The following is a 7,488-nucleotide window of genomic DNA, read 5'->3' on the forward strand; positions in this document are numbered from 1 at the left end:
TACTTAAGTCGGCATTGTGCCTTTTGTATCTAATTCCGATGTAATTTCTGTGTTTCATCGTCAATAAGAAGGTCAGAGCGATACAGTAAACCTGAAATGAAGCATCGGAATCTATAACTAGTGTCACAGGAATGGTTCAAAACATAGACAGTAAAAGGTGTCAGTTTTCTTGTTGTTAAACCGGCATTGTGCCTTTTGTATTTAATCCGATGCTTTTTCTGTGTTTCATTGTCAATAAGAGGGTCGGAGGGATACAGTAAACCTGAAGTGAAGCATCGGAATCTATAACTAGTGTCACAGGAATGGTTCAAAGCATAGACAGTAAGAAGAGTCAGTTTTCTTGTACTTAAGTCGGCATTGTTCCTTTTCTATTTGATTCCGATGCAATTTCTATGTCTCATCGCCAATAAGAAGGACGAAGGGATACAGTAATCATGAAGTGAAGCACGGAATCTATAACTAGTGTCACAGGAATGGATCCAAACATAGGCAAAAAGAAGAGTCAGTTTTGTTGTACTTTAGTCGGCATTGTGCCTTTTGTATTTCATTCCGATGCAATTTCTGTGTTTCATCGTCAAAATGAAGGTCAAAGGGATACAGTAAACCTGAAGTGAAGCATCGGAATATATAAGTAGTGTCACAGGAATGATTCATAACATAGACAGTAAGAAGAGTCAGTTTTCTTGTACTTAAGTCGGCATTGTGCCTTTTGTATCTAATTCCGATGTAATTTCTGTGTTTCATCGTCAATAAGAAGGTCAGAGCGATACAGTAAACCTGAAATGAAGCATCGGAATCTATAACTAGTGTCACAGGAATGGTTCAAAACATAGACAGTAAGAAGAGTCAGTTTTCTTGTACTTAAGTCGGCATTGTTCCTTTTCTATTTAATTCCGATGCAATTTCTATGTTGCATCGTCAATAAGAAGGTCCAAAGGATACAGTAATCCTGAAGTGAAGCACGGAATCTATAACTAGTGTCACAGGAATGGATCAAAACATAGACAATAAGAAGAGTCAGTTTTCTTGTAATTAAGTCGGCATTGCGCCTTTTGTATTTAATTCCGATGCAATTTCTGTGTTTAATCGTCAATAAGAAGGTCAGAGGGATAGAGTAAACCTGAAGTGAAGCATCGGAATCTATAACTAGTGTCACAGGAATGGTTCAAAACATAGACAGTAAGAAGAGACAGTTTTCTTCTACTTATGTCGGCACTGTGCCTTTTGTATTTAATTCCGATGCAATTTCTGTGTTTCATCGTCAATAAGAAGGTCAAAAGCATACAGTAAACCTGAAGTGAAGCATTGGAATCTATAACTAGTGTCACAAGAAGGGTACAAAACACAGACAGTAAGAACAGTCAGTTTTCTTGAACTTAAGTCGGCATTGTGCCTTTTGTATTTAGCTCCGATGCAATTTCAGTGTTTCATCGTCAATAAGAAGGTCAGAGGGATACAGTGAACCTGAAGTGAAGCATCGGAATCTATAAGTAGTGTCACAGGAATGGTTCAAAACATAGAAAATAAGAAGTGTCAGTTTTCTTGTACGTAAGTCGGCATTGTGCCTTTTGTATTTAATCCGATGCTTTTTCTGTGTTTCATTGTCAATAAGAGGGTCAGAGGGATACAGTAAACCTGAAGTGAAGCATCGGAATATATAACTAGTGTCACAGGAATGGTTCAAAACATAGACAGTAAGAAGAATCAGTTTTCTTGTACTTAAAGCGGCATTGTGCCTTTTGTATTCATTTCCGATGCAATTTCTGTGTTTCTTAGTCAATAAGATGGTCAGAGGGATACAGTAAACCTCAAGTGAAGCATCGGAATCTATAACTAGTGACACAGGAATGGTTCAAAACATAGACGGTAAGAAGAGTCAGTTTTCTTGTACTTAAGTCGGCATTGTGCCTTTTGTATTTAATTCCGATGCGATTTCTGTGTTTCATCGTCAATAAGAAGGTCAGAGGGGCGCAGTAAACCTGAAGTGAAGCATCGGAATCTATAACTAGTGTCACAGGAATGGTTCAAAACATAGACAGTAAGGAGAGTCAGTTTTCTTGTACTTAAGTCGGCATGTTGCCTTTTCTATCTAATTCCGATGGAATTTCTGTATTTCATAGTCAATAAGAAGGTCAGAGGGATACAGTAAACCTGAAGTGAAGCATCGGAATCTATAACTAGTGTCACAGGAATGGTTTAAAACATAGACTGTAAGAAGAGTCAAAATTCTTGTACTTAAGTCGGCATTGTGCATTTTGTATGTAATTCCAATGCAATTTCTGTGTTTCATCATCAATAAGTAGGTCAGCGGGATACAGAAAACCTGAAGTGAAGCATCGGAATCTATAACTAGTGTCACAGGAATTGTTCAAATCATAGACAGTAAGAAGAGTCAGTTTTCGTCTACTTAAGTCGGCTTTGTGCCTTTTGTATTTAATTCCGATGCAATTTCTGTGTTTCATCGTCAATAAGAAGGTCATAGGCATACAGTAAACCTGAAGTGAAGCATCGGAATCTATAACTAGTGTCACAAGAGGGGTACAAAACATAGACACTAAGAAGAGTCAGTTTTCTTGTACTTAAGTCGGCATTGTGCCATTTGTATTTAACTCCAATGCAATTTCAGTGTTTCATCGTCAATAATAAGGTCAGAGGGATACAGTGAACCTTACGTGAAGCATCGGAATCTATAACTAGTGTCACAGGAATGATTCAAAACATAGACAGTAAAAGGTGTCAGTTTTCTTGTTCTTAAACCGGCATTGTGCCTTTTGTATTTAATCCGATGCTTTTTCTGTGTTTCATTGTCAATAAGAGGGTCGGAGGGATACAGTAAACCTGAAGTGAAGCATCGGAATCTATAACTAGTGTCACAGGAATGGTTCAAAGCATAGACAGTAAGAAGAGTCAGTTTTCTTGTACTTAAGTCGGCATTGTTCCTTTTCTATTTAATTCCGATGCAATTTCTATGTCTCATCGCCAATAAGAAGGACGAAGGGATACAGTAATCATGAAGTGAAGCACGGAATCTATAACTAGTGTCACAGGAATGGATCCAAACATAGGCAAAAAGAAGAGTCAGTTTTGTTGTACTTTAGTCGGCATTGTGCGTTTTGTATTTCATTCCGATGCAATTTCTGTGTTTCATCGTCAAAATGAAGGTCAAAGGGATACAGTAAACCTGAATTGAAGCATCGGAATAAATAAGTAGTGTCACAGGAATGATTCATAACATAGACAGTAAGAAGAGTCAGTTTTCTTGTACTTAAGTCGGCATTGTGCCTTTTGTATCTAATTCCGATGTAATTTCTGTGTTTCATCGTCAATAAGAAGGTCAGAGCGATACAGTAAACCTGAAATGAAGCATCGGAATCTATAACTAGTGTCACAGGAATGGTTCAAAACATAGACAGTAAGAAGAGACAGTTTTCTTCTACTTATGTCGGCACTGTGCCTTTTGTATTTAATTCCGATGCAATTTCTGTGTTTCATCGTCAATAAGAAGGTCAAAAGCATACAGTAAACCTGAAGTGAAGCATTGGAATCTATAACTAGTGTCACAAGAAGGGTACAAAACACAGACAGTAAGAACAGTCAGTTTTCTTGAACTTAAGTCGGCATTGTGCCTTTTGTATTTAGTTCCGATGCAATTTCAGTGTTTCATCGTCAATAAGAAGGTCAGAGGGATACAGTGAACCTGAAGTGAAGCATCGGAATCTATAAGTAGTGTCACAGGAATGGTTCAAAACATAGAAAATAAGAAGTGTCAGTTTTCTTGTACGTAAGTCGGCATTGTGCCTTTTGTATTTAATCCGATGCTTTTTCTGTGTTTCATTGTCAATAAGAGGGTCAGAGGGATACAGTAAACCTGAAGTGAAGCATCGGAATATATAACTAGTGTCACAGGAATGGTTCAAAACATAGACAGTAAGAAGAATCAGTTTTCTTGTACTTAAAGCGGCATTGTGCCTTTTGTATTCATTTCCGATGCAATTTCTGTGTTTCTTAGTCAATAAGATGGTCAGAGGGATACAGTAAACCTCAAGTGAAGCATCGGAATCTATAACTAGTGTCACAGAAACGGTTCAAAACATAGACAGTAAGAAGAGTCAGTTTTCTTGTCCTTAAGTCGGCAAATTGCCTTTTGTATTTAATTCCGATGCAATGTCTGTGTTTCATCGTCAATAAGAAGGTCAGAGAGATACAGTAAACCTGAAGTGAAGCATCGGAATCTATAACTAGTGTCACAGGAATGGTTCAAAACATAGATAGTTATAAGAGTCAGGTTTCTTCTACTTAAGTCTCCATTGTGCCATTTCTATTTAATTCCGATGCAATTTCTGTGTTTCATCGTCAATAAGAAGGTCACAGGGATACAGTAAACCTGGAGTAACGCATCGGAATCTATAACTAGTGTCACAGGAATGGTTCAAAACATAGACAGTAAGAGGAGTCAGTTTTCTTGTTCTTAAGTCGGCATTGTGGCTTTTGTATTTAGTCCGATGCTTTTTCTGTGTTTCTTTGTCAATAAGTGGGTCAGAGGGATACAGTAAACCTGAAGCGAAGCATCGGAATCTATAACTAGTGTCACAGGAATGGTTCAAAACATAGATAGTTATAAGAGTCAGTTTTCTTGTTCTTAAGTCGGCATTGTGCCTTTTGTATTAAATTCCGATGCATTTCTGTGTTTCATCGTCAATAAGAAGGTCAGAGGGATACAGCAAACCTGAAGTGAAACATAGGAATCTATAACTAGTGTCACAGGAATGGTTCAAATCATAGACAGTAAGAAGAGTCAGTTTTCTTGTACTTAAGTCGGAATTGTGCCTTTTGTATCTAATTCCGATGTAATTTCTGTGTTTCATCGTCAATAAGAAGGTCAGAGCGATACAGTAAACCTGAAATGAAGCATCGGAATCTATAACTAGTGTCACAGGAATGGTTCAAAACATAGACAGTAAGAAGAGACAGTTTTCTTCTACTTATGTCGGCACTGTGCCTTTTGTATTTAATTCCGATGCAATTTCTGTGTTTCATCGTCAATAAGAAGGTCAAAAGCATACAGTAAACCTGAAGTGAAGCATTGGAATCTATAACTAGTGTCACAAGAAGGGTACAAAACACAGACAGTAAGAACAGTCAGTTTTCTTGAACTTAAGTCGGCATTGTGCCTTTTGTATTTAGTTCCGATGCAATTTCAGTGTTTCATCGTCAATAAGAAGGTCAGAGGGATACAGTGAACCTGAAGTGAAGCATCGGAATCTATAAGTAGTGTCACAGGAATGGTTCAAAACATAGAAAATAAGAAGTGTCAGTTTTCTTGTACGTAAGTCGGCATTGTGCCTTTTGTATTTAATCCGATGCTTTTTCTGTGTTTCATTGTCAATAAGAGGGTCAGAGGGATACAGTAAACCTGAAGTGAAGCATCGGAATATATAACTAGTGTCACAGGAATGGTTCAAAACATAGACAGTAAGAAGAATCAGTTTTCTTGTACTTAAAGCGGCATTGTGCCTTTTGTATTCATTTCCGATGCAATTTCTGTGTTTCTTAGTCAATAAGATGGTCAGAGGGATACAGTAAACCTCAAGTGAAGCATCGGAATCTATAACTAGTGTCACAGAAACGGTTCAAAACATAGACAGTAAGAAGAGTCAGTTTTCCTGTCCTTAAGTCGGCAAATTGCCTTTTGTATTTAATTCCGATGCAATGTCTGTGTTTCATCGTCAATAAGAAGGTCAGAGAGATACAGTAAACCTGAAGTGAAGCATCGGAATCTATAACTAGTGTCACAGGAATGGTTCAAAACATAGATAGTTATAAGAGTCAGGTTTCTTCTACTTAAGTCTCCATTGTGCCATTTCTATTTAATTCCGATGCAATTTCTGTGTTTCATCGTCAATAAGAAGGTCACAGGGATACAGTAAACCTGGAGTAACGCATCGGAATCTATAACTAGTGTCACAGGAATGGTTCAAAACATAGACAGTAAGAGGAGTCAGTTTTCTTGTTCTTAAGTCGGCATTGTGGCTTTTGTATTTAGTCCGATGCTTTTTCTGTGTTTCTTTGTCAATAAGAGGGTCAGAGGGATACAGTAAACCTGAAGCGAAGCATCGGAATCTATAACTAGTGTCACAGGAATGGTTCAAAACATAGAGAGTAAGAAGAGTCAGTTTTCTTGTTCTTAAGTCGGCATTGTGCCTTTTGTATTAAATTCCGATGCATTTCTGTGTTTCATCGTCAATAAGAAGGTCAGAGGGATACAGCAAACCTGAAGTGAAACATAGGAATCTATAACTAGTGTCACAGGAATGGTTCAAATCATAGACAGTAAGAAGAGTCAGTTTTCTTGTACTTAAGTCGGAATTGTGCCTTTTGTATTTAATTTCGATGCAATATCCTTGTTTCATCTTCAATAAGAAGGTCAGAGGGATACAGTAAACCTGAAGTGAAGCATCGGAATCTTTAACTAGTGTCACAGGAATGGTTCAAAACATAGTCAGTAAGAAGAGTCAGTTTTCTTGTACTTAAGTCGGCATTGTTCCTTTTCTATTTAATTCCGATGCAATTTCTATGTTTCATCCTCAATAAGAAGGTCGAAGGGATACAGTAATCCTGAAGTGAAGCACGGAATCTATAACTAGTGTCACAGGAATGGATCATAACATAGGCAAAAAGAAGAGTCAGTTTTCTTATACTTAAGATGGCATTGTGCTTTTTGTATTTAATTCCGATGCAATTTCTATGTTTCATCGTCAATAAGAAGGTCCAAAGGATACAGTAATCCTGAAGTGAAGCACGGAATCTATAACTAGTGTCACAGGAATGGATCAAAACATAGACAATAAGAAGAGTCAGTTTTATTGTAATTAAGTCGGCATTGTGCCATTTGTATTTAATTCCGATGCAATTTCTGTGTTTAATCGTCAATAAGAAGGTCAGAGCGATAGAGTAAACCTGAAATGAAGCATCGGAATCTATAACTAGTGTCACAGGAATCGTTCAAAACATAGACAGTAAGAAGAATCAGTTTTCTTCTACTTACGTCGGCACTGTGCCTTTTGTATTTAATTCCGATGCAATTTCTGTGTTTCATCGTCAATAAGAAGGTCAAAGGCATACAGTAAACCTGAAGTGAAGCATCGGAATCTATAACTAGTGTCACAAGAAATGTACAAAACACAGACAGTAAGAACAGTCAGTTTTCTTGAACTTAAGTCGGCATTGTGCCTTTTGTATTTAGCTCCGATGCAATTTCAGTGTTTCATCGTCAATAAGAAGGTCAGAGGGATACAGTGAACCTGAAGTGAAGCATCGGAATCTATAAGTAGTGTCACAGGAATGGTTCAAAACATAGACAGTAAGAAGAGTCAGTTTTCTTGTACTTAAGTCGGCAAATTGCCTTTTGTATTTAATTCCGATGCAATTTCTGTGTTTCATCGTCAATAAGAAGGTCAGAGGGATACAGTAAACCTGAAGTGAAGCTTA

Source organism: Schistocerca serialis, unplaced genomic scaffold, assembly GCF_023864345.2.
Source record: "Schistocerca serialis cubense isolate TAMUIC-IGC-003099 unplaced genomic scaffold, iqSchSeri2.2 HiC_scaffold_867, whole genome shotgun sequence".
Classification (NCBI taxonomy): domain Eukaryota; kingdom Metazoa; phylum Arthropoda; class Insecta; order Orthoptera; family Acrididae; genus Schistocerca; species Schistocerca serialis.